This window comes from Passer montanus, unplaced genomic scaffold (assembly GCF_014805655.1).
Source record: "Passer montanus isolate IOZ18808 unplaced genomic scaffold, ASM1480565v1 scaffold60, whole genome shotgun sequence".
Lineage (NCBI taxonomy): Eukaryota > Metazoa > Chordata > Aves > Passeriformes > Passeridae > Passer > Passer montanus.
In genome coordinates this window covers 2,363,621-2,389,564 of record NW_024371038.1, presented here as the reverse complement: position 1 = coordinate 2,389,564, position 25,944 = coordinate 2,363,621, and the positions used below count along the sequence as shown (strand labels likewise).

Sequence of the window (25,944 nt, the reverse complement as noted above, 5' to 3'; positions counted from 1 at the left end):
ACCTGGTTCTAATATGCTATTATTGAAAATTTAAGGTAAGCACAATTTTGTTAATATTCAAAACTTGTTAACACTTGACTATTCTGTCTTCTTTTGAAAATCCTGCTGCCTGCCAGTGGGAATCTGAACCTGCTTATGCTGCTTAGAATGAGATGATTCCAGTAGTTTGCTTGTCTTATTGGAATGACTCTGGGAAAGAGCCAAACTGCTGCTGAAGATGCTCAACAGCCATGATAATGAATTGCTCTCTTGGATATATTTCTTAAAAATCTCTGACAGCATCTCAGAAGTGAAGAATTTCAAGAGGTATAAATTACAATTACTATGTAATAAGTTATTTTGTTATATCAATAGCTTGCTATGCAAAGTAAGCTACTTTGGGGAAATGAACTAGGCTAGTGTTTTGCTCAAGCTGTGCATTTAAAGGAGGGTTACTGATAGTGGCCTTGTTTTGTCAGATTCAAACAGCTACTCAAGAATCATAGATGTTTAAACAGCCTGAAGCATTTTTTTTTCAGAAGTATGTAATGACATTTATCCTTTTCCTCAGTGGCTTTCTTGAGACTGTTATTGTTGTTATTATTATATGTTCTAATAGGATACTGTGTTTAGAAATATTAAAGATTTCTTATTTAGGAATTTAGATTTTTTTAAACCTTGAATGTAAAACAGAGAAAGGTGACTGGGTAACAAAAACATCCACTTCTTGGTCTGACTTCAGTTGATTTCAGCAGTTTCAGAAGTTGTCAGTAAATTCTGCCAGAATTAAAATGCTATGTTTTCTCAGCTAAGACATGTCTTTGGTGAATTGCTCAGACTGAGGTTACAGCGCCTTTTATTCTAAACTTAGGGTTCATCTAGTTTGGCTGTTTTCAGAACATCTTAAAAGTATTGTAATCAAAGTGAAAACCATGAACTCATAGGTCCTGGTTTAGGAAAAAGCTCTCGCTTAATCCAGAAAAGTACATGAGAATTGATAGCATCAGTGCATCTTATCTTATCTGAGACCTGAATCTTGCCCACTCTTATGTACCCTCATAAAATGTTCATATTCCTCTTGACATTGCAAAGTAGGAAGCCCCTTGGAGGATCTAGACCTTATTGTAGCTGTGCAAGTTACCCTTCTCTGGATTAAATATTCAGTTTTGTTTTTTATGGCTATCAGACTTTCAGCCTAGCTGATTACAGGCAGAAGTTACACAAAGTGTTTATTTATTTACCTTTAACTATGGTTTTGTAGTTTTACAATTTCTATCTTTGTAATTTTTCCATGGTATAGTTAAAGCTGTTTTTTATGTGGAAGAGTACCTAGTGGTACTTAGTATAAAAAACATGTGGATGTTTTGTAGAGGAAGTGACATCCACTTCTATTTACTGCAGCTTTAATTTGGAAAGATCTAGTATTTACAGACATGTTTGTCAGAAATTGCTTCATAAATATATTTTTTCCTCTGCTGGGCTAGAGTCCTTTCTTTTAGATGTAAATGAAATAGGATTAAAAAAGTTTCACTCACAATTAAAGGTTCACATTTGTTATTAGTGTTATATTCTACAGTAAATTTCTCTAGCTGTGTTATTGAAGTTCTTTAGTTAATCATGAGTGCTCTGCCTGAACTGACCTGAAGTTGGATATACTATAGTTGAGTTTACACAGTTCTGTGTTGTGTGGCTTTGCTTGGATTGTTTGGGCTGGATTTGTGATCTCTTTATTGCAATGTTGCAGACTTTTCCCATCAAACCTTCATTTTCTGTTTCATAATGTCTGTGATTTTGCTTTATCTGGGTTACTTTATTTCCTTGGATTATAAAGGGATGATCTGGATAATGAACTAGTATGTTCAGTATTGTTCCCTCTTCCTTTCTCAGCAGCGCAGGATGCTTTACTTGCTTTTGTGGTGACTGACAGATTGCTGAGCAACCCACAGCACTGCAGCTGTGTTCCATCTGTACTCCTGGGGCATTTAGACCCCTCATTGTGCAGGCTGAATTGGTTCTTCCAGTTCATGATCCTTCACTCATTCCTGTAGTATTTGAAATGATTCAGTACTGTATTGGAGGTTCAATAAGTATACTTAAATTCTTCCATCAGTTACTCAGAAGCATCTTATAATGTGACAGGTACAGGTGCAAATGTCTTCACTCATATATAATTCCACTTACAGATCAATAACTATCTTACATATTAGAGCTATGATAGATTTGCTTGGAAAATTGCATTCACCAGTGAGGTGCAGTGGGGAGTATATAATTTCAGGTAGCTTTTAATACAGAATTTTCTTTTAATAGAGAAATGATCTGTTATTTAATTCTCTAATGAGATGGGTAGGCAAACATGTTACTACAACCATAAAGCAAAAATATGAACCAGCAGCACCACGCTGCAAACTGCAGGCTTGATTGCTCTTAACTCTAGGTAAATATAAGATAACACCTTCCTCAGTAATATGGTAACAATGTAGGAATTAGCACAGAGAAACTGTAGTGTGTAATAACACTCTCCAGCTTACTGCATCCATGTGTTTACTTGTCCATTTTATAATTGTTCTCTATACCTGAATTTTTTTTCTCTTGGTTTGTGATTAGGTAATTTCTCTAATGGCTCCTTGTTATTGTGGAAGAGCTGTACAACAGCTTTTGTATTTCACTCTGCTTCTGAAGCATTTGTTCACATCACATTCTTTTTCTAAGCAAATAAATAATTTTTATTAACAGTATAATCACAGTGACTGCTGTGGTGAGCTTATTGTGGGCATGGCTGTTAGGAAGAGGTTGAAGGGACCCCAGAAGGTGTTTGGGCACTGGGACAGGCTCCCCAGGGCAGTGGTCACAGCACCAGCCTGACAGAGTTCAAGAAGTGTTTGGACAATGTTCTCAGGCACAGGGTGTGACTTTTGGGGATGGTGCTGTGCTGGGCCAGGAGTTAGATTTTATTCTCATGGGTCCCCTTCCAACTGAGCATATTCTGTGCAATTCTGTGATTCTGTGGCTGTCCTGCTCTGCACATGTCTTGGAGCATGTGTGATCACACCCAGAATGACACATAAGACATCATCTTTCCCCATCCACATTGTGTCTGGATGGGGCCAGCTTTCTGCTTTGACTTCTGTCATGGAAGATGCGTATTCTTATTCAGAGTGCTTCTATGCCTCCAAGGGAGATGGTTTTCCCTTGGTTTTTGAACCAGACTTTGAATTTGGGATAGAAATGTGAGGAAGCTTGGATGTTCTGTTTGTAAATGAAAGATCACCAGTCTAATATGGGGTTATGTCCTGTAATTATGCATTGACATGGAGAGGGAGGAACAGGTTCCATTCTGCTTCTGGACTTTGCATTTATTTTTGTGTGGCCTTTCTATTCTACCCTCTAAAAATATACAGACTTCCCCAGTTTGGATATTAACCCCAAATTATTCTGGACATTTTTCGGGTACAGAGTTATGGGCATACACATGCAACATTTGAGGTTTTGTGAATAGTTGTTCATAAAACTTAGGCTGTATTGCACATGTATATGTAAATTGTATAGATTTTGAGTCCAAGTGATACACAAATTATCAGTGAACGGGTTGAAGAACCTCCTGTCATTTATTTTTATAGCTAATGGCTTTTTTATATTCCATTTTGTACAAGTTTTCATTAAGCAGTGCATGTAAAGTGCTTCAACTTGACTTTGATGCACATTCAGTATCAGAAGGAAAGATCAGGCCTTTTATCTCTAAACTACAGATCAATTACCTTTCTAAACACTTACCTCATAATTTTCCTTTAAATAAAAAAGAAAAAAAAAGGTACTACATTCAACTGTATTAAAGACAAGAAAAATTAAAGTGGTTGGAAAAAATGGAAGCATCACCGAAGATAAGATATAAGGGACTATGGACCTGCCATTGTAGGATTAGATACTGGTGCACAATTATCCCATAGAGTGTAAAAGAAAAAAATGTACCTTAATATTTGGAAGTAATAAAATCTGTGAGTTCGTGAAACAAGAAGGTAGCTGGCTTGCTAATTAATTGAATATGTGACAGCTTTTAAGTGAAGCACAGCTGCTGAGTTGTCAGAGCAGGTGACTTTATCATCAGCAGATTTTGATGGTATTATGCTTAGGATGAAATAACCACTTGTTTCAAAAAACAGTCTGTAATATCCTATCTGAAGGTCAGTCTCATAGATTTCATTCCTTAATATTCTAGCTGACATTCCCATTTTCTGAAGTATGAGTCTTTAGATACATAAGTCTTGGATATTGTAGTATCAAAAAGGCTACAATGTGCAGCATTGCAATTAGGTAGAGAAAATCCTCTTACTATTACATCTGTGAACTGTAAACCAAAAGTTCCAATTTTTGTTGTTTATACATTTTTACTGGGGCTCTCATAATAGTACAGTCATATTCTAAATAGGAGTGCTTTTTGATTCAGCGCTATAAGACTAAAAAAATAATTCAATAGAAATAGTGTTGGAGTTCAGTGTAGGTAAAATACTAACATCCTCTTACACAGCTCTTGGCTGTGTAGGTTCAACTTACAGGGTATTTTTCTTTTGAAGTGACATGACATTGAGCTATTATTTCAGAAAGGTAGAAAAGAGACTGTTATTCATTTATATTCCAACTGTATTAAACATGCTACTTCAAAACACAAGACTCCCCCTCTTTGAAATGAACAAAATAGTCAAATGCAGAAGAAGCTATTCAAAATTGTCTTTTAATAAAAGTTTAAAGTCTTCAAAATATATTTGCCCCTGGAGCAAACTTTTTTCATTTAATATTGTGTCTGTTAATTAGTGCTTCAAATTTGCAAATTCTTTATTGGTTTATATCAATGTAATACCCAAAGCTCATCTCATTGCCAGCTTTGAATGAAATATGATCCTGTTTATTCTATTAAAACGAAGGCTTGAAATTGTTACCCAAATGCCACAGGAATTCTTGCCATTTTCTCATCAAATTCCTCATCAGATTTTTTGTTAAAGTCACATTGTTTTAGATTTTGAGCCTTGGCATTTAAATGAAATTCAATGTGCCCCACTGGAGAAAACATCTGCAGGGACATATTATGTACAATATCCATTCCAATCAAGCAGGAGTGCACTGTGTGACTGAATGAAAAGCTTATTCTTACTCCACTTAGGTTTACCCTGATGTGGCTATTGAGTCGGTCTGTGACAAGAAATGTGTAGAAAATTAAACTAGCAGAACAGCAAGGTTTTTTTAATACTCAGAGCAAATACTTCCAGTTGCACAATATTAATTTAAGAATGACATTTTATAAAAGAACCTGGAGGAGTTTGGTGCCAAATTCCCTCAGAAATTCAATGGAACTTGGGAATTAGAGCCTTCAGGTTGCCTTGATAAATCTCTGAGAGATTATTATTAAGGGTTTTCTTTGAATATAAAATCGTGATCTACTGAAACTGAAGGGAGTAGAGAGGTGTCGGGGGAGAAAGAAAAGAAAGAATACAAAAATCAATTCTCTGATTCAATAAAACTTATAAAAAAGTTGAAGAAATTCTCAAAGCATGGAGTTAACCTGGAACAGTCCCCCTTTTTTGGAGCAGCTGCCTTACACAACTAGGACTCTCCCTTTCAGCTGGTGTGCAAAAAAAGTCAGTGTGGAGGAGCAAGCCCTTCTAGAGCAGATGTGGGTGTTTGTGGAGCTTGCTCATTTTTCCAATGTAGAATTCTGACCAAAAAATAAAAAAGCTTCTATAAGATGTATTCATGGTGGCAGAGTCCTTTGCCATCCTTTGAAAGACTTCTTTTACAGGCAGAGCACCTGCCTGTAACATCTCTTCTGCTGCAGACCTGTGAATAAGAGCTGTTGTTACGAGCTTTTCAACTGCTTTTTAAAAACTGTAAGAGATGTGGCAGTGGAGGCAAGGGGGTCACTCCAGAGAGTTACTGGAATTTATCTGTCTTTAGCACTACAGGCCATGAAGACCACATCAAGAATACCAGGTCCAATTTTTGTGCCTCCCGTTACAGGAAGGACATTGATAAACAGGGACAAGTACAGCATAGATGGAGCCAGGCTGTTGACAGTGGGCCATGGTGAGAGGGGGAGAAAGAACGAGCATAAATTGGAGAAAACAAATAGAATTTCTGGCTGACTGTAAGGAAACACTGTTTCCTCTTGAGGACAGACAGGTATTGGAATAGATGGTGCAGGAAGACTGGGCAGTCTCTGTCTATGGAAGTTTTTAATGTCGAGTTACATGAAGCCCTGTTTAATGTGATCTGACTTCAAAGCTGTCTCTGTTGTGAGCTTAAGTTTGGGCTAGAGACATTCTGAGGTCTATTTCTACCTGAATTTTCCTATGATACAATTGGATTTGTAGAAAATCTTCCTCATTCCTTTCTTGTCCTTCTTCTACTTGTTTATCTCAGTTTGTTATTTAGTGTTATGTCATGTAACTTCCAGGGGTATATAGTTCCTTTCAAGAGCACCTCTGGAAGAACTGATTAATAATGAAAAACAAACCAAACCAACCAAACAAACAAACAAACAAAAAAACCCAAAAAACCCCCCAAAAAAACCCAAAACCAAGAAAAAAACCAAAAAACCCCCCACCAACAAAAATCACAACAAATCAGAGAATACAGTCAGCAAAAGTTATCCAATATGGTTATCAGATAGAGGGAATTCAATCAGTAAGGAACAGAGAAAAAAGAAAAAAGTCTAATGGTAATGAAACATTAAATTTATTGTAGAGTCCAATCCTGTGTGTAACTTTGTTTACAAAATGTACCTATTTGGTAAAAGCAGGCACATTAAAGTTTATAAACATGTGATTAACCCAAGCAGTGCAGTTCTAAACTTCGCAGGGTTACATCTACTTCCTTCAAGTTTGATGAGACAAACAGTTTGCACACTGAATTTGGAACTCAGGAAAGCTGTATACCAGTAACATCTCAAAGAAGAGGTGTTACTGGAAATATTCTCCTTGAAATCTCTTGCATTTGACACTCAGAAAGTATTCATGTAATGTTAACAGCTGATCCTGTCAATCAGAGGAGCCATGAAGTAAATAAATACTTTCTTAGAAATTAGTTAGATCAGATAGGAATTGGGTAGATCAAAGCCCGCTGCAATGAGTAATCTATGCTAATAGAAAATAACTCTGGTACACTCTATAGCTAACTCCATGAAAAGGGTAATTTTAAGCACAAATTGCAACACATGGTCTTAAGAAGTATTCTTCAAATTTTTTTTTTCTGATTTGAAAGGATTTGCAAACTAACTGCTTTCACCCTATTGTGCATGTGAGCTTTTTTACTAACTATAGCTCTCTACCTTACCACAAGAAGTGAAATTTGTTTTCTTTCATAATTTGCATACAGCTACATTAAGTAGAAATGGATGATGAAAAGGAAGTGAGTTATTCTAGCACCTGACAAGTTTGGGGCTTTTTGGTGCCCAGGAAAGGATTGAAAAAGCTGATCAGAAGTGATGTTTCACACTTCTACATGAACATTAAAGGAAAGTTGTGCTTTTTGGAGGGTGCACTATTAGTAGTTTTTAAAGAGAAATGTGAAGCAAAGTTAAATAGGTTTGTAAATATTTTGTTCATAGTGGGTCAAAAAGGAGAAGAAGAATGAATTAAAGCATCACCAGTTGGTTCAACAATTCCGTTCACTTCTGCTGACAAGAAAGGATGTTGGCTGATGGCATGGTAAGTACATACAGCAAGGCTAGATTATTTCTTTTTTCATAATGTTTCAGCCTTTGCTGTATTCTTCAATAGTGCTGGGGAAAATGTAGTGCTAAAATGGGAGCAGATTCTTTGGTTTTTTTCTGTCTGTGATTCCCCATTACATTTGCAGAGATGACATGTCAAATTTCTGAACTGCTTCTTCAGCAATCTCAAATGGTCTCTGAATTTCAGGCTCAGATGCTCTCTAGCTCAAGCATAATTATCACGAATAACACTTTCAGTAGGTCTAACTCTACTTTCACTTAGAGCCAGGTGATCTCCTTATCTTTTGTAGGCAGAATAGAAGAAATACTTTTTCTCATGGAATGATTCAATTTGAGGTTTGCATTTGTGTTATAAAACTAATTCTTCATAATGCATGTGTTGAATTTGTCATGATTTTTTTAGCTACTGTCTCTTCACGGCTTACATGAGTAAAAAATAGTATTTTAATAGTTATTTATTTTTATTTGTTCATGGGTTAATAGACATGATTCTGAAGATGTGAACTCTTATGTGAGGATCAGACTTATTAAATAGGCAATCACTATTTTTGCAGGCTGAGTACATGTTCAAAACAGAAAGCTGCTAATACCACAGAGATAAAAGGATCATTTGCACTAATTTATGAAGCTAATTAATCAAATGAACTGAGTATATTAAGCAGTTGGTGATATTCTGCTGAGCAGGAACTGAAACAGTTAGAAACTTTGTCAGTCTAGTCTTTGTTATTGTCATGACATGACTTATATTGTAAGTTTCCTACAATAGTAGCCTTTTCATAAACACTGGCAGCTTAAGCAGTTCAATAAACAAAAAATGGGAATACTCACAATATCCAGGCAGATTCCTCTTTATATCATAACATTTCCTTAATAAATTACTGAGAATGAAAGACGCAGTATGTGAAGATAACTGTGGGTGTAAATATTATATATTATATAGGTATAAATCATAGGTATAAATTTTATAGGTACAAATTATATAGGTATAAAATATTTTAAATAGTTAGTACACGTTAATTATTAAGAACAGTAGGCATTTATCTGAATTTTTAGCAAATTTTTAAAAATACTAGAGTTCTATGCAACTTTGGAAGATTCAGAAGATTCTGCAGTGGAAAAAAAATGTTTTTACTAAAATAGTGTAAAAAATAAAAATACCAGTGGATGGTCATTTTTATATTGCCCAGAGTCTGTATATGATGCAGAGGCAATGCATTTCAATGTTAGATTTGTTGGTAAAACCATCAGCAATGATGAAGCAAAATGTTTCAAGATAGATGCAAAAGTTTTTCAGAGGCAAGCCAAACAATGCCACCTAAATCCTTTAAAGCACAATTTAGAGTTACTTTCTGACGTGACAGAAATGTGTGTATTGAGCCCATTTTGTCCTTAGAAGCCAGTGGGAATGAGACATGCAAAATAAATGAAAATTTTTCTATGAGTGTCTCAGGCAGATCTGTGGAAATTCATTGCCACATTGAGAGTGCATATACAAGTGATGTGGGAAGTGCTTCCCAGGCATGGAGCTGTACTCTGTGCCTCTGTGCTTCTGTTCACTGTGCATGTTCTGGTACATTGACAACACCTGCAGGAACCTCACAAGAAAAAAACCTATAGGTCTGGAATGAAGTTGTATGGCCAAGACCAGGATGGAAAGATTAAGTAGAGGTAGGTAACATGTGCAGTTAGCTAAGGGCATGTGCTGGTATTCAGTGCCAAAGGGAGTGAGGTTATACAGCAGGAAGTTTTGAGGTAAGATGAGAGAGGAAGTGATAGTAGTTTATCTGATTTAGTGCTGCTCATGAGAGTAGCTGACTGAAATAAATTTAGGAATCCCTGCTATCAAATGTAGAACTCAATGAGATTAAATCCTGTTTGTCTGGATTCAATAGCATCTTCAATAACCTTTGTAGATTTGTTTTCCATTCACTTTTCATTTCTTCTTTTCTTGAACTTTAATTTCCTGCACCTTCTTGCTAAAAACTGCCTGTTCTGTCAGTGACGAGTCATGGTAAAGAGAGAGCACAAGAGAAGAATCTAAATAGAAAAGTCAGTTCTTTTTCCAGCCCAGTCTATTTCCCACCCTGGAAGATTGAAAGGAATAGCCTCTCTGATACCCTTTGAACATATTGTCAGCTGACACAATTTGAAGCAACCCTAAACCTACTCAGCTTTGGTTTTTGGTCAAAGCTGAACAAAGTCAAGAAAGAAAAGTGTTCAAAAGTGGACATTTGAATTTTATGACAGATGCAACACTCACTACATAACAAGTGCAACACACCAAACCAGTATTTTCAAGAAATTGAAAAGAGGATATTTTAAAATACATATAAATTAAAAAAAAAACCTGTTTGGTGATGATTTCCCACCAGCTTTCAGAAAGAGAGGTATTCCTAAGTTTTCATTATGTCTTTGAAGGTCTCTCCTTAACATTTAATGCTGACTAGTGCAGTAGTCATTCCTTTTCTATGTGAAATCATTAAGTGATGATATCCAGTTCATAGTTTCAAGGACATTTAATTTTTTTTTTCCTTTTTTTCAATTTGTCGAATAGTTCCTCCCCCTGGCAATTCCCACACATTTTTATTGCATACTGAGCGGCCTCAATTGAAATGTCTTCTGTGAACTTGAGCATCTTTATGGATCAAACCGTGACTTTCAGAAATAGTTACAATTTTAGGGATTAATGCTTTTCAGTGCCTTGAATACATTCTGTAAGTTATGCATTGTGAGAGTTGCTGGTATCTTCTTAGAAACAGTTGCTTCAGATCAAAACCGCTTCCCACTCTGCTGTCCTTTCCCATATCAAATAACAATTGAAACAGCAGCAACAGCCAATGAACATGGATCAATGATATCTTCAGCCACTGCATTTGTGTAAGTTTAATCCATTTATGTGAAAATCAAGTTACTACTGGCCTGCTTTTTCTTTACTGGAAACAATTGATAACGTTACTTCAGAAGAAATTAATCCAGAGAATTAATTAGCAGAATCTAGTATCCAATAAATGTAGTCTTGAGAAAGATTTCATGGATGGTCAGTTGTGGCATTAAATGGAAGGTAATAAAGTAGGTTCCACTAGTTTATTTCCATACTCAGACAGAAGTGACAGAAAAGAAACAAATAGGATGACGTTGACTTTGGAGAGAAGTAAATAGGTCAGTTCCTGTATCTGTTGCAGACAAGCTTGAAGAAATTTTTTTTAAAGTTTTTGGCTTAGGCCCATATTTAAAGGGTTGAGTTTTTGGAAGAAATACTTTGAAAAGCAAAAAGAAAGAAAAGATTGTTTCCAGGCCATTGAAACCAATGAGATTCATATCTCAAAAGTTGCACTTTTAGGTGCTTTAGGATCAAATTCAATCCATGTCAGTGGGAGAAAAACAAATTAATGCTACATCATTCCTGTGTCTTTCAGTAGGTTAAGATTTTGCAGTTCACAGACGTGAACCTTACATCTGATTAGTTAATGTAGTTTTGCTGATGAGTGGTAACCTCCTTTGCTGCAGTATTTGAATTTTTGATTTTGAGTCCAGCCCCCCCCCCTTTTTTTTAATACAATTTGTTATTGTTGAATGGTTGCACTTAAAAAATACAAATGGAGATCAGTAGGCTGTTTCATGAGGGCTGGGTGTGTGTACAGCTAAGTACTTTGAGCCAGATTTTCAAAGGTATTTAAGAATCTGAACTTTCAGAGAGATGTCTAAGAGGATCTTTGAGAGACTGTCTGCATGTTTAAGCAGCTAAATGACTTTAAATATCTTGGATTATTTTTGAAACGTTTAAGCAAGTGTTTAAGCAACTTCTTGAAACAGGGTTTTAGTAAGAGTGAAGATCTCTTAAAATCCTGCATAAGTACTATTTTTCTGGGGTAGGAGTTTTTAATGCAACTCCCAAACATGGAAGATGTTTCTAAAAATAGCTTGTGTTTCATTTCAAAACTCTTTATAAACTGGCTTTTACTGCTTACACCAGTAGATGTAATTCAAAGGAAAAAGAAACTACTTTCCAGTTAGAAATTCTATTTTAAGCTATTATCTCTCTTGACCCATAGACCTACGTATCTCTGACTTAACTCTGTGGCCTGTAGCTTGTCACAGAGAAGGATTCTGCTTTTGGCAGCTGTGCTCATTCAGCATGTTTGCTAACTTAGCAGGAAAGTGCTTCTGTATTTGCTTTGTCTTGGTTTCTGAGCAGTGACTTATTTACTGAAACATTTCTTTTTCTCTCTCTTTTTTTACTTATTGGAATTGATTGTGTGAGTGAAATTCAGGATGTTGTGACTGCAGGATTGTATGCTGTCAGTTTTTCTAGAAGGTTTTCTGTGCTTATAGGACCTTGAGTTTCACTCATTACTCTGACTAAAGTGAAGAATAACTGATAAAGGGAAACACACTTTATCAGTAATCACAATATAAATCTTTTTTGGTGCAGTCTTACTGGTAAAATCAGGGATTTTTAAAATATGTATATTTTTTAGATGTGTTTAAATTAGTAGTTGCTTTTTTTTACAAAAAACCCTTGAGGCATGTGTAAAACTAGTGGCTACATAAAGCTGAAGAATCAGATGTCTGCTGGGCAAATTGACAGAACTCATTAATCTTAGACGCAGTGTACTATAGAGTCTGTCCTTTCATGCACCTGCCCATGCCTAAAGTAATTACATGATGGCACTATTAATACTGAAGAGCTTGAGTGGGAATAGGGTTATCTTCTCTTCCTAGTAATTGATTGCTAGCTGATTAGTGGACAACATTTCTCCTACAGTATAATTGCCTTTCTGCTATTGTAGCCTCTCTAACCTGGGGTTAGGCCATCTTACTGGTTTGGAGACCCTAACAATAGCTTCACAGCCCTCAAAGTAATGAACTGGAACTCAGGCACTGTGAATTCCCTAAACAGAAGATGACTAGTTAAATGTATTTCAATGATAGCATATTTTACAGCAATCAGACAACTGAAGATTTGTTGCCTTCCTTCCTGCCTTCTCTTTCAGTGAAGATATTTTCAAACCCTCTGATTCCTGTGTGGAAAAGCAGGCAGTTGATGTCTATTAAATCACATCTGTTGATCATATAAAGTTATCTAAAATGTATCAGAACTGAGTAATAAGTTTGTATATTCTTCTGTGACCCTATAGAAATAGAAATCTATATATTTTTCTTTAGAAGCAAACTGGTAATAAAGGAGCATATGAATTCTACAATGGGATCTCAATGATCTGCTGGTGTTTAAACATGATTATGTTCTCATATTTTGAAAGGTGATTCTGTGGGTTTTTTTTTTTTTGAAAGCTTCTCAGTTAGGTCTGGCATAGGAAGTACTGGGTTTTTTTTTTTTTTTGAAAGCTGCTCAGTTAGGTCTGGCATAGGAAGTAACTTTTGCTATGGAGCTGCCTGGAGGGAGCAGATGATTCCCAGGGCTACATAGAGCTGCATCAGTTCTCCTGCCCTGTAACTGTTGGTGCCAGCTGCACTGGCTTGGGGATGCAGAGACCTGCTGAGCAACTACTTGGTGTGCAGGTTTATGAAGGTGGAGATGAAAGATTACACTGCAGGAGACGTGACAAATATGAATCTTAGGAGGAAGACATGAAATAAATGATAATTTCTACCCCCCAGCTTTCTGATGACCTGAAAAATAGCTCCTACCTCGCATCACCATTGCATATTGCTATGTTTTTGTTTTCTGTAACTCTGCACTAGCCCAGAGTTGTATAAATCTTTGAGCTTTCTTGCACTGATACTGGACACAGATGGTTTGTAACAGCAGTGGTACAACAAAGAAATCTCTAATCTCAACCTTAATGCTGTGTTGTACACTTCCTCACTTTATTATCAGTTCATTCTATGGTACACCCAAAAGGCTAATTTTATAAACATTTTCTGAAGACTTCTGATTGGTCCTGTTCAGTCCAAGTGCTTAGCTTAATCACTGAAGTGGGTGTCTACGTTTAAATTATGTAACCAGTTTCCTAGATCCCCAGTTCCAAAGGTATTTAGGGGCAGTTAATAATATTACTCAATATTATTTTCAGTATTCTGTCTATTCCTAAGAGAAAAGTGTGAGAGCACACAGTTGTCCCCTCTGTGACATAACTTGCCTGGAAAGACATTTAGTTTCCTAACTTTTGTAAATTACCAGATACCCAAAATAATGATAGCTTGCCTAAGCAAGGATACCAAACTGGTCAGAAATCTCAATGACTTCTGTCTTTCTTCATGTGCCATACCCTAAAAAATAATATAGCTGAAATGATCAAGTATTTTGATCAATAACTTTGAAGTAGCCTGTGGCCTGGGGAAATGCCCATATTTGATATGGAAATCAAATCCCATGCCATCTGACTTTCATGAGTACTAATTTAGGTCTCGGACAAGCTTTTTGTCTGCCAATGGATTTTTGCACCTGACTAGTGATTCTCAAAACTAACTTCTGTCAGATGTGTAGCAGATGTAGAGAACTGTAGAGGAAGTATTGAGTTTTGTGTGCACTTAACTGGTGACATAACTTCTGTCAGATGTGTAGCAGATGTAGAGAACTGTAGAGGAACAGTAGTTTTGTGTGCACTTAACTGGTGACACGACTTATTAAAAATTCACTCTTCAGATCTAGAAAAGGAGCCCTATGCGAACTGGAGCTGAGAGAAAGGCTCTCCTGTGCATGGTGTGTTTTTCCTTCATGGTATGACCAGCCTTCAAAAAGCTGAAGTCCATGTCTGTGTGTAGAGTCACCACACAAGCTCCCAAGCTCCTTTGCACTGCGTTGTTTAACAGCTGCATGCACTGCTTAGGTTCTACTAGGAGACACCACAGTTTACACTCTATGCCCTTACACAGTATTGAGTTGAGTTGTCCTTTACACATTCATCTGGGATTACAAACTGAGCCTCTGTCATTCTCAGTGAGTTAGCATTGACATAAAAATGTCTAGCATACAAGCTCATGCAAATTAGAGCATGTTTTAGCATTTACCAGACCATGACACAGGGTATTACGGATGGATATCAGAGAGTCTTGGGGTCATAATAGAAGTGTGTTGTCAGGAAAGCAGAAAAGCCTCCTCATTTTTTCTCCTCATCTCCTTTGTTTTCTGCAAACATAAACCAGTCTGTTCTTTGCACCATAAAATTTAAACCAAGAATCTTGGACGGCACAATTCCTTAAAGCAGTCCTTATAGCTGTATAACTGTTAAAACATCATTTGTGGCTAGAAGGAGAAAAATCAGCCTTTCAGGAAATGCTAAAGGATTTTTAGAAAATATTAATCTAATATATGCGTACACTTATTCCAAGTGAGCCTATATTATGTGTAAGAAATATTGAAAATGTTAAGGTTGCAAAATGAAGTCTTCAAGTCAGAAAATGCCACCCTTAAGGTTGCTCCTTGAAAAGCATTTCCCTACTTTGTGGCAATGTTTCATGAACAGTCTTTAATTATTGGATCACATGCTGTTTTTTTTCCTACAGGACCACTGCCTTATTCACTGCACAGATGGGTTATGTTCTCTGAGTTCAGCATTTTAGAGTCATTGTTTCAGGGCCCTAACTTATCTGGGAAATACTCATATCCTGCTCTAATTAGAGAAAATTTAACTTCCACATAGGTTGATCTGGGCTGCTCACCACTGTCATGCAAAATGCTTCTCAAATGTTATGCATTAATTTTCTTGAAACCTCTAGAAGATGAAAGTTGTATGTCCATTTGACAAGGAAAGTTGAACTGCAGAATGATGGTTACAATCTTACCCAGGAATTGTGTTGCTCAGGACCTGATTTTTTCAGGATGCTTATTGGAGTGTGTGATAGTGTTTATGTTTACTGGTAGACTTCCCCTTGATTTTGCTCAGGTATAGAAGCTTTTAACACTTCCAGAAGTTACAAATGAGACATTCAGAACACAAAGGGCACGTTCTTCTTTTCAGCCACTTGAGCTCTTAATGCAGTGTCAGATTACTACAGCTAGAAGATCCAGAGCAGATCCAGGTTAAGAGGACATTCCTGTGTAGTGAAGACTCTTTACTGCAAGTCTCTAAAGCTACCCATCACCTTCAATTGAACTTTGGCCCTTTTAAACAAAAATGAATCCCAAGAAAAAAACAGAAGAGATTAAAGGCATTTCACTACCCTTAGTGACTAAAATGGTTTATGATGGCAAAATTAAAAAAAAAAAAAAGGATCACAAAAAATATCACTGTGTCTCATAAGAAGCACTACTTCTTAACCCATTTTTTTGACAAGGTGACCTGAGAAAAATATGTTTCAGAACCTCTGAACTGGTTAGTTTAACATTATGATGTAAGCAGGACCCAGCTTCAAGTCTGTGAGTTTGATTTCTTACCAATCCTATTCTTTACATTAAACAATCCATCTTCTTTTATAATATTTGTTTCCCAAATTCATGCATTTACTCACTGAATCTACATCTAAGCTCCTCAAAGGAACTTTCAAGATCCTTTGGTAAAGGAGGAGTCAAATGAAGTTCTCAGTCATTCATCCTTCTCGAGTATGAGATAATATTTCTTTTTTGCTATGGATCAGAAGAATTCATTTTTCTGAATGAAAAGAAATGAGAAGATGTACATCAGGAGCATACTTAATACTCTCCAGTGCTACTAGGCATTTGGTTTGCCCCCTGAAGCAGATGAGGACATTAGAATGTTAACAAAGGGGGGCTTGTACCAATCCTTTCCCATTGATCTCAATAGAGATCAAATTGGCATATCAATTTATACTCTCAGATTTCAGCATCAGGAACATTTCTTTAAATCAGCTACATAAACTTTTGCAGTCAGGGATGGTAACTATTAAGAGTAGTATGTTGCCAAGATAGAATTAGGTATATGCTTTGTTAATGAAGAAAGATGTTTCTGTAGCCCTTTTGTATAGAAAATTTCAGCTCAAGCAGTTAAAGCTGACCATAGTTCCAAGGGAAATGTCTTGGAAAGTGCTGGGAAACCTTAACTACAGGTGACATTACTGGCTTCACCTGCAGTAAATATTCTCTGCAACTATTTAAGCAATATTGTCCTTCACGATCATGTTTCTTATGTCAAAGTTTTTGAATAGTGAGCCTGAAAATAACAAGTTGAGCTCATTAGTAGATTAGGTGTTGCAGTGAATCCATGTGTTCAGTGCTAGTTCTCATTCTCCAGTTTGATAGAGTTTCTTTTAGAAAGCAATTACATCTGATTGACGTGTTTTCATGTGCCTCTATCCTTGACTCCTTCTTACTAAACAATTCTAGATCAAGGACAGTGACTCTTCTACTGCCATTAACTGAAATCAGGATCCAGGAGAAAAAGTTAAATACCTTTTAAGATGCAACTTGAAACAAATTATAAAATATGTATAAAGAGGAATATATTTTGGTTTCATATACTGTAGTCGTTGAAAGTCAAGTAAAAAATAAAGTTTAAAGCATGGACATGAATTAAAATTAGGCAACAAATTCTCTATTTCTACTTCAGATAAAAATGAAGTAGAGGGCCAAATCCTATCACTAAATGTGCATATAGTTTTCCATATATTTTTCAATTTATAATTAACTTAAAATGATGTAATTTAGTGAAGTTTTATGCTAATAATGCTGCTATATATCCTGAAATAAGTAAAAAAAAAAATTTTTAATGAAATGTTTTACCATAGAAAGAAAAAGCATACTTGAAGATACCAAGTGTTCTTGCCCACTGGATTTTGCTTCTTATGGAAAAAAAACTTAATTTGAAAAGGATTAAAGGCTTAAAAAATTAAACCAACAAAAATAATTCCTTCCTTACTAAATCTACTATAGCTGAATGTTTGCTTTAGTTTTAATTTGGCTATTCTGTATCTTGTACTGGTTTTTGAGGCTTTTCCCCCCAAATTTAAAATTTCATTTATAGGTAAAAATGAAACAGAAATTTGTTTTTCCTGTTCCTTTGCATGCACTTATGAACTGTTAGCAAAATTAGTTTGTTGAGCTTGTGTTTTAACGAAGCCGAAAGGATCAAGATTGCCCAATAAAGAGTTTTTTGCCTGAACACAGCAAGTAAATTCAAGAAAAACTACATATGCTCTCCTTTCATAAATCAATGGAGGTTTTTTTTTGTTTGTTTGTTTGTTTTGTTTTGTTTTTTCCTGATACCTGTCTTGGGAAACTGCTTCACAATTTGTTTTACTTAGATGAGCTATCGTAAGTAAGTTGTCATGCTATGGCTTTTGATGATATTCTGCCTGGCCAGGGACTAGATTTTTTTTTAATTTGAGGGCATTTTTTTAAAAATTTGAGTGCAGCAAAGAACACTTGGCTATGTTTTGGATCACATTTTCACCTATCTGCTATAAATTTGCAAAGCCCCTGCTTTGTTTTGTGAATCTTTTCACTGGCTAATATATCCAGGACTTCTCTCTTCTCAGACCTTTTTGACTACTGGGTTATCCTGTTTGGCTGTAATAGCCAGTCAGCAGTGGCTTACAGATTTTATTTATGGTGGTTGGTGTACATAATTTTCTTTCCTGCCTTGCACTAATTCACTGCTGAATGCAAATTCTTAGCACTGATATTGTGGTGGGAGGTTTGGGATTGTGATCAACTTATCAACATCTTCTTCAGGGGAAATGCAGCTCTACCAGGGAAGTGCAGATGAAAAATGGGGTGATAAATAGCATGGAAAAATAACCAGAAACACTTGTTGTTCTTGCTGTTGGTCCATATTCTATTGCAAGCAAAGCTCTGGTCTGTAACTGTGTCTGGCACATGTGAATGCAGATCCCTGCACTGTTTCATTTGCCTATGTCTAATGAAGTGTTTTAGAATTGGCTTCAAAACTGGAGGCATGTAAGGGCACTTGAACTGTGGATGGTATAGATAGTCAAGGTCATGTGGCTGGAGTGGGTATTGACTGAATTATTGTACTTGATGTCTGTCTTGCCCTGAGGATTTCAGTTCTTAAAACGGATTATTTATCCCTTTGATGTTTTATATATGTACTTAAGACTGTGTAAGAATGTAGCATAAATATAATGTATTGGGTTTGTCAAAACTAGAATTTTCAGGTAATACCATGCAAAGCAATAATGGCCCTGTTAGTAATTTGATGTTTCCCATGGAATTATCCTGCACTTTAAATTGTAGAAGCCCAATGTGGTTACACATATGCATTTTTCTTTAATCTAGGGCACTCCCATTTATTTCAGAAGCCTTTTACTTTCTTCTCCCTGCTATTGCTCACACTCTGCCACTCAGTTAAGTGCTATGCTGTTGCGGTGTTAGCTAGAGTATGCCAGATGTAGTTTTCTTTTTGACAACAAAAGTCCAGATGACACAACTTTTTTTGTTTCTATGCATTTTTTGCCTGAAAACTTACCAGAATAGGATTAGTTCTCTCTTGCCAAATTAGCAGTTTAGTACAGTAATTAGCAAGTTCTGCCAAAATATCTGTTCCAGCAAGGAATTGCATTTGGGAGATCTTCTATTTTTTCCCTTTAGCACTGACCACAGAACTTAATTAACTTTCCTTTCCATCATAAATTCCAGTGAAGGCAATGACCACTGTGTCTTCCCCCACTCCTACATGTTCATTAATGATAAATTGTCCCATTCTCAGCCAATCTGGAGGCAGGTGCCTGTGTGAATCTCAGGGGTTACACATACTGTACTATCCACAGGGCTGATTAATAATGAGGTTTTCACTGAACCCCCTTCTTTATTCTGTGTTCATGCTTCAGTGAAATAGGGAGAAGTTTATGGTAGAATGAGATCTTTCCTCCCTCCCAATCATACGTCTCATTTGAACTAATGTCTTTGGAACTAATTTGCATGCGCATGCTGCAGGGTACCTGCACTTAACCCCTTGACCCACACATCCATTCTTGTGGTGTTTTATAAATCCAACCTTTGCCCCCTTTCTTTTCCTCAGTAACTCCTATGTTTGTATACCTTTGCTTCAGTGTGTTTGTTTACCTGCATTTCCCCTTCCATTCTTGTCAACTTGCCGTATCTAGTCAGCTCTAGGTGCTATTGCCCAACATTTTGTGTAAAGGGTCTCTATTTTGTTTATAACTTTGCCATTGAGGTTTTTTACCCATAAAAATCACTAAAAGTTGTGATCAATTTTTTTAAACTTCATCAGACACTTTTTAGGAGACTGCCTATATCTTAAGACACACATTTGTAAGTGCTGTCAGCAACGAAGATTTAATCCCAGAGCAATGAAACACAAGCTATTATGTGTCCGTGGGAATAGATGCTGCAGTGCACGTTGTGCTGAATTTGCTAGGCTACAATGTTGTTGCAAAGCTGTGGTGCTGTGCAGATGCACTAGCCTGTGTGTGAACAGTAAACCAGAAGGTCACTAACTCAGGCAAGTGCTGTCATGCAGTATTTGCTTCTGGGTCATGGTCTAGCTCACTTCAAAGTCTCTGCACCACACTCCTTGGATGTGAGAGTCTGTCCAGTGGATCAGATGATTTTGCATCTGAAGTGTAGACAAGGCCCAAGTTACTTTGGAAATGAAAATTTGCTTTTTTTCCCCAAGTCTGTTCATTAGGCATTTCTGAAAGCATCAGTTCTTCTTTATAAGGAACTTATTCCATACCTCTGGTAATGTCTTTTTAATTTTTTAAATTATTTTATTTTCATTTTTTTGATTTTTGCTTTTGCTTTACTGTTTTGGAGCTCTGATTACTGAACTAGAACTAGAAATTAAGGATGGGAAGGGTGCCTTTAAACTAGGTTCTTAATTCTTTCCCTGTCTTAATATAGCATTGTATATTTGTTTGCTTTTGGTTTTCTTTAAAAATGTTGTGGATTCTGAACAGACAATTTCATTGCACTGCTAGGAAAAATGATTTTGTTTCTTTTATGGTGGCAACCCTTTGGTCCCCAAGTTGTGTGTGAATATAGGAAACGCAATGTTCATTTGATGGAATTCCCTAGTGCTTGTTGGATTTTTAGTAGCTGATGACCAGGGAAAAGATTTTGGCCATGATTGACTCCTGGTTATTCCATTGTTCCCTGGTTATTTCCAGCACTAGAGAATTTGATCTATTCATTCAGTGTCAAACATGCTGCAGGCCTGACTGCTTTTGATATACTGCTTCATCACCCTTTGTCTTTTACTTCTATGTCTTGTCTCCAGGACCTTTACATATTTTAGTTCTATTCACAAACTATTGATTTTTAAGTAATTTTCTTATTTCCTGTTCAAGGAAATTCTTTTTCTGACAGCTTTCTTTTTGCTTATTCCCTTTTTTCTGTTTCTGTCCCCACCACTCGCATGGACAGGAAAATACCCAGGAAGGATAACAGAAAAGGCAGTGCGAACATCCATGTAGTCATTGTTGTTCTTGTTTCAAAACCAAAGCAATCCATGACAAAATCAAGCTCACATGTCTTGTCACCTGATTGACAATGAATATTTTAATTACCAAGAGGTTCCAGAAGCGGCAGGGGGCGGGAAAGCCAACTTGAAAGAATAAACTTTGTTATCTCTTCCTGCTGGATGTGTCTTCATCATATAAAGCTGTCAATTTGACTTTCCCTCTTGAAAATATCCTCATGAAATGACTTGATAACTAGTGGGGAGTTAAGCTGAAGTAGTATTTAACTACAGTTCATGATTCATTTTGCTAGGCAGACTATCACTAGTGAGAAGTGTGGTGTTTCAACTCCCTGCATTTTTCACTTATTATCCAGGTCTAACTGCAGTTTTGTTGTTATCTTGCATTCAGAATAAAAGCAGGACGTACAAAAAAGTAGCTGTCATGCTGAGTCCAAACATCATCAAACAAAAGGCTTCTTCATCTTTAGAGGTTTCTCTCTGATCTTCAGATCAGCCCTCAAAAAAGCGTAACAACAATTAATGCCAGGGGGCTTTCTGCATTACTTTTGATAAGGACACTCTAAAGCAAGAAGAGTTATGGTAGGTGGTGTTGGTGTTGTTTCCTTGTTGAAAACAGTCATATTCACATGCCTTCAAAATGAGAGTAAGTGAATGAAGGGACCATAGCTTGTTAAAAAGATACTGGATATTTTTAAGATGCTTCATGATGCTAAATCATAGTGGCATAGCAAGAGCACTCTCTACCTAGGAGAGGTGCTTTTTGCCTGTTGAAGAACTTTCCAAAGGATGAAGGAATCTTATTATATTCTCAGATATTATTTATAAAATATTTGAGTGCAGTATCAAGCACCAATATTCTGTTAGGAACTGGTGGTTACAGCCTGAAATTTTAACAACAATCAGTATGTGGTATAATTTTAATTGCATGTAAAGTATCCTATTTGGTTTTACACTTGAAAAGCCAAGGACTAATTATTTCTATTTGGATATTATATCCATTTGGGTATTATAGTAACAAGGTTTGACTTTTGCCTCAGATAAAAAAGAGTTTTATTTACGTTTTTAGTGCCTGGTGCTTTTACTAATTGCAGTATTTGATGTGCAGGAAGGAGGTTCCCATGATTTCCACTGAAGCTATCTGTGACAGGACTAAGTGTGAACCCATTCCTAGGAGAAATGCCCATGGTCTGTGTTAACAGCTCATTGTGTGTGCTACTGGCAGTGCTAGTGCAGACTCAGCTATGCCACTCCATGTGTTACCGATGTTGGTAAATGCATTCCAGGCTGGGTTTGTGCTTTGCATTTACATATTTCTTATAGGGAGAGCTTGGCAGTGAGCTGCACCTTCCCATCATACACTTGAATCTCCCTGTTGACATACTTTTCTTCTTAACAATTTCTTTACCTGATGTAGAATATCTTTAAATGAGGATACAAAGTTAATGTGAGGAACTAAAGTAGCAAGGAACTTGGTTTTGCAATTCAGAGTAAAATTTGTTCTCATGAGTCCCAAGTTGTATAAAATGCTAATACACGAGGTTTTAATTAGAAGTGTTTTGTTAAAACACCTTGAAATGTGAACACAATAGTGAAATCTTTACTGTATTGGGTTCAGAGCTGTTCAGATGTTGACAGAATCTTTAAAAAGTAACACAATTTATAGCTTTATGTTAAGGTTACCCATTCAGTATATTACATACTGAGAGTTGATTAAAGCTGCTGTATCTGAGAGCTGCCATACATTTAGGATAAACATCAGAAGCCATAGACCTCTAAAAATATAAGCTAGGGCTAGACTAGGCCAGGAGCTGATCTATGTGAAGAAAGGACTTCCATTGTGCAACAGATACGAAACCAGAAACTGGAAAATGCATCCTTGTGGAGGAGGAGGACGAGAATATTTGAGTGCCACAGATGAAAGAAAGAGCAGACAGAGCCAGTATGGCAGAGGGAGGATGGGCAGGAAATGAAAACAATATGAAAGGTAGGAGGGAGCCCTTCAGCACTGGCTAGAGAAAAGCAACACACACTGCACTGAGCATCTGCTGTTTTCCCACTGTGTTCAGGGGAACAGGACATATATATTTTTGAAAATAAATAGCTTTGCATCAAAGAAATATCTGTCTCTGTCGTGAACTTCTCCATGTAAAAGGAAAAAGAATATTTAAGACACTGAATATTTGCTACTGCTCTGATCAAAACACACCATTATTTATCTCTCTTTGCCTGTTTCAAGGAACATATGAGGCTGTTGAGGCCACCTGCTGAGGGCCTTATGGAAAATTTTACTAGATATTTAAGCTCCTGAAGATGTAGAGGCACCTAATGGAGTTTTTAAAAACAGCCAGGATTCTAATGCTCTTCACAGACAATGACAATTAGCTTCCCAGGTGTTTTAGAGAGATCCTATTAAAGGTCCCCTAGATCTTTCAGTACTGTGGAAATCTTGTGGCTGGTCTCTAGTGCTGACAGATATATCGGCCTGTTCTCTCTATTGCTTGTTCATTCCAGGTGAGAAGAGAAACAGGCAATGTATTTGTGAAAAAATCAAAGAGGGCTTTAAGTGGAATCTTAACTATTAAATGGCTTTCTTAGTTTTTGCAGTTCTCTGGGATCTTAACAGTAAAAACCAAAAATCCCATCCACTCAACTCCAAGAGTGTTGTGATACCAGCTACTTGGGAAGGACATAATAATATACTTGTAAACAGTTTCTCAGTGTACTGAAGCCCTACCATCATTAACACATCAACGTGGCAGAGTCTGTTTGAAATGTTCATTTGACTTTCTTCTTCTTACTTTCCAAAATTTCCTGGTTTGTGCAGAAGCCTCTTTAAGTTACAGGAGTTGTGTTTGGCTTTTTTATTTTCTGTATGCAGCCACATCTTTGCTATGAATTAAGACAACTTAGAAATGGAAAATATTTATTCTTAGGATAAGTGCACAGTATTATCCCAAGTAGAATTGTGGAATGTAGTTCTTAAAATGATTCATATGATTTACCCCAGACATCCTGTAGAAGTAAGTAATACTCAGTATTCAAGAGAGAAAAATACTGCAGTATGGCCATTGGATGAAGGCTTATCATCTTTTCAGGAATTCTTGAGTGTTGGCTTGCTCATGGAAAGATGTAAGTCTCATCATGCTTACTTTTAATTGGAAGAATGCAGAGTATTTTGTTTTTTCCTAAAATATTTTAATTAAGTCTGCTTTCTGCATAGCTGTGACATCTCAGTAGTTCTGAACAAGAAAAATTGCTGAAGTTATTTTCTGTGTTAATTTCAGTGGCTGCTGTTTACTATTTTGATTATATTGCCAAATTTTGAAGGTCACCCTGTCCTTAGCAGTCCCATCAGAACAAAGTGCTAATGCTGACTTTTTTCCCAGACAATGCAGAGCTTTAACTAGCACACAAGAGGAGTCCATCAAAACTTTATCCTCCACTGAGTATTATTGCACTTGTAAAGATAATATTAATACACATTTCTAATGCTCTATGGATCATTATCTGGCAGTGGACCAATAATTGGGTATAAAACATTAACAACTAAAAAGGAATACTGATTCCTTTGGGCTTACAATTGTTGTTCATTACAAATTGCTACCAAAACAGGCCTGAGCTGATTCATAGAGAATTAAGTAGATTTGGTTTTGTAATATTTTCAGGTTTCTGAATAAATTATGGATGCATCTTGACTGTTAGAAGGAGCCACTGACATTATGAAACGGTAATGAACAGATCTGCAAGAGAAAAACAGCCTCAGCTGATCATCCTGTTCAAAACCTATTAAGGGCTGATGAAATGAGAAGGTTTTTTCCTTCCATATATAGATGTGCAACAAGTCATAAGTTGTGGACTTTAATAATATATTTTCTTCACAAGCAATAACACAGCAATTAGGAAGTGCTCACTGAGGTAGAAATAATGGTAACTGCTGCACAGATTAGCATTGCTAAAGGGAGCTCAGACATACAGTAAAACAACATATTCCAGGTTCCTGTTGGTGTGTAATTTCTACTTTATTTACTTATCATCTCAGTTAAAGAGGACTCCTGGCAGTAATGAGGCTACATAAATGCACATATAATACTGTAAGATGTTACAAATGATATAAGAGATAAATCTAATGATTACCTATTATAATGACAGTGCAATCACTGGGTAAATTGTACAGTTCTGAGAATTCCATGACTGCCAAAAATGCCACTATGCAGTGTATTATTTCTGAGCTTTTATTTCTCCATGACTGTTTTGTAGGAGATCTATAACTCACTTGGAAGGGAGCTGCTAAACACAATGGCTCACAAATCTTCATCTAGGGCAGCAATACTTACAAGTACTGTGGTAAGTATGAAGATAGCAATCCTGAAAACTTTGAGGGATTTTCTTGCTGGAAATTCACAGTATTTGTTACCACTGTGGTAAAACAAGATAACATGACTGCCAAAATGAATCTCTTATACTGTAACTGCCTTAAAAATAAGCATGCAAAATTGCCACATACTGCAAGTTCTGTCAAAGAAGGTAAGTTCAAGTCCATCAGTGCTAACTCAGGGAAATGGATATTCATATCTCTGAACCCCAGCAGTGTTTTAATCTTTAAAATCTGCAAGGTCTCTGATGCCTCAGATGTAGAGCATTAAAAAAATTGTCAAACAGAGTTTAGTCATAGATTAAGCATAGAACACTGAGAATATGTGCTTACAGTAAAACATTTGTGAAATAGCAAATGTTAATTAAAATAAATTATGATTAAAAAGTACTTCAGAATTGTCAATTTTTTTTCTTTTTATGCTGGATGATAGTGCATGAATCCTACCTTCTCCTCCTGTGAATGCATTTGTAGGATTATAGGCAACATAGGAATTCTGTTACTGAGTGGTATGGAGATATTAGAGGCATTCTGTGCTGAGTAAGTTATGG

The 25,944-nt window shown here is 36.4% G+C and overlaps 1 long non-coding RNA gene across 1 annotated transcript in view; it reads left to right on the top strand.

The window, feature by feature from the left end:
* Nucleotides 1–25,944, top strand: part of LOC120510829 — a 183,707-nt gene that overhangs the window by 49,081 nt on the left and 108,682 nt on the right. Inside the window, exons 3-4 of the long non-coding RNA XR_005629604.1 lie at nucleotides 7,574–7,673; nucleotides 25,279–25,365. This is a non-coding gene — a long non-coding RNA (uncharacterized LOC120510829). The remainder of the gene's footprint in view (nucleotides 1–7,573; nucleotides 7,674–25,278; nucleotides 25,366–25,944) is intronic.